The sequence below is a fragment of the Myotis brandtii genome, unplaced genomic scaffold (genome assembly GCF_000412655.1).
Source record: "Myotis brandtii unplaced genomic scaffold, ASM41265v1 scaffold159, whole genome shotgun sequence".
Taxonomy (NCBI): domain Eukaryota; kingdom Metazoa; phylum Chordata; class Mammalia; order Chiroptera; family Vespertilionidae; genus Myotis; species Myotis brandtii.
In genome coordinates this window covers 1,523,068-1,525,214 of record NW_005355799.1, presented here as the reverse complement: position 1 = coordinate 1,525,214, position 2,147 = coordinate 1,523,068, and the positions used below count along the sequence as shown (strand labels likewise).

Below are 2,147 nucleotides of genomic sequence, written 5' to 3'. Positions count from 1 at the left end.
AAATTCTAAAGCAAATGAAATAGCGAATGTTATCTTATGTATGGCAAATAAACCAAGTGACCACAATTATGTTAGGATATAATGAAAATGAGATGTTGATATTGTTATACAACCTACTTCTATATTATATAATATTTCATTCTATCTATAGGAATTCAAATTATGGAAAGATTTCTTGAAAAAAATATTTATCTCTACTCATGATCTAAAGATGGACACGTATTCATTTCACATGGTATTAAAAATATATATCCAATCAGTTATAGAACCTAGTATCACTTAACTATTGGGTTATTAGAAAGATAGACTTCAATTAACCCACACAAAAAGAAAATCTAATAAAGATGATGATAATAAAGACACTGATTTTGGTGATATGAGAGGGTCATAGGACCAAATGAGGTTGAAACCTGGATTTGTCCGAAACAGGAACCAGGCTACTCCATATAGTCTAGATAAATTTTATTTGCTATCTCTAATATAAATGAACTCTAATCATTGTTCATTTGCCCCTGCTTCATTGTATTTAAAATTAAAGCAAAGGAGAGAATGGTACATACACACACACATAAATACATACATACATACATAAGTTTTGGAAAAAATTAATTGAAGTTTGACTTAAATATTTTTAATCTGATTTTCAAGCTAGACATTTATTTAATTGTTGTTTGGCAAACTTCTTTTCAAATCAATCCCACAAGAATTGCCACTTCCATCATGGCATTTGCCCTAGAGCAGTGGTTCTCAACCTTCCTAATGCCCAACCAATTAATACAGTTCCTCATGTTGTGGTAACCCCCAACCATAAAATTACTTAATATAACAACAGTAAACTACATTGCTACATTTTGCGACAGCATGCGTAAAAAGCCAATGTCAGTGTGAAGGTTGAGATTGCTTCTTTCTCACCAGATCAGAATTTCTCGGGGTAGTCTTTGCAAGAGCACAACGAAGATAATCTTCCACAACAAGTCTACTTTTGTATTTAGACTTGATAACCAACAAGCTGGAAAACCCTGTTTCACAAAGACATGTTGTTGGAAATAGAAGAAGAAGGCACAACACAGTCTCAGACAGAACGGAATATGACTGCAAACACTTGATCCAGAATTTTGTAACTGGCATTGTAGAAAAATCAGTTCTCGTTGCATCATTGTTAATAAGTTCAGTGAACTCCTCTTGTGCTGTCTCAGGAACATCTTCAACTTTGACTGTGAATGGGCTTCTGGCAAGTGCAAATGGGGTGTCAGGTAGATTTGGAAAGTATGATGAAATTTCATCTGCAAGCATGTGCAAGTGTTCTTTCACAGAAATTATCATCGTAATCCTTTTATCTGGTTCAATGTCATGTTCCTCAAAGAAAGCAGGTAAAATAGGCAACATGTAAATTTTATTTTCATCCAATTTTTTTTTGCCAAAGCTGAAGTTTCATTTGGAATGATCAGATCTTTTCAGACAAATGGAGGCATGTTGCATTTGGTCCTTGCAGTGATAAATTTAACTCATTCAAGATGGCAAAGATGTCAACCAAGTAAGCTATTTTCCGCAGTTCACTTTTATCGCTGAAAAGTGCTTTGAACTGCAGTCTTGCTTTCTGATTAAAAAATGTTTTGAGTTCATCACGAAGCTCAAAAACACATTTAAAAGTTTTTCCTCTCAACAACCATCTCACTTCAGTGTGAAATAGCAGAGCATTGTTCGGCGCATCCAACTCGTTGCATAGTTGCGAAAAAAGTAGACTGTTTAAAGTGCTCGCCTTTACAAAATTGACACAACTAATGACGCTTTTCATTACTTCTCGTAACTCTTGTGGCAGTGTCTTCATTGCTAATATTTGCATATGAATCATACAGTGAGTTCCGATAACTTTTGGTGACTCATTCAGCACCAAACGTTGAAATCCAGATCAACATCCTAGCATAGCTGGAGCACCATCTGTGCAAACACCACAAACCTTTTCCCAAGAGATCTTATGCTCTTTCAGAAATGAACCAACTGTGTCAAATACATCACGTGCAGTAGTTGTCGTTTCAAGAGGTTTGCAAAAAAGAAACTCATCTTTAAAGTCACCATCATTAATATACCTCACGTAAACCAGTAACTGTGAACAGTTTGCAACATCTGTAGATTCATCAAGCTGGATA

At 35.0% G+C, this 2,147-nt stretch overlaps 1 pseudogene; it reads right to left on the bottom strand.

Annotated features, from left to right (window-relative positions):
• Positions 1-834: 834 nt before the first annotated feature.
• On the bottom strand, positions 835-2,146 carry LOC102248206 (annotated as a pseudogene).
• Between the last annotated feature and the right edge of the window lies 1 nt (position 2,147).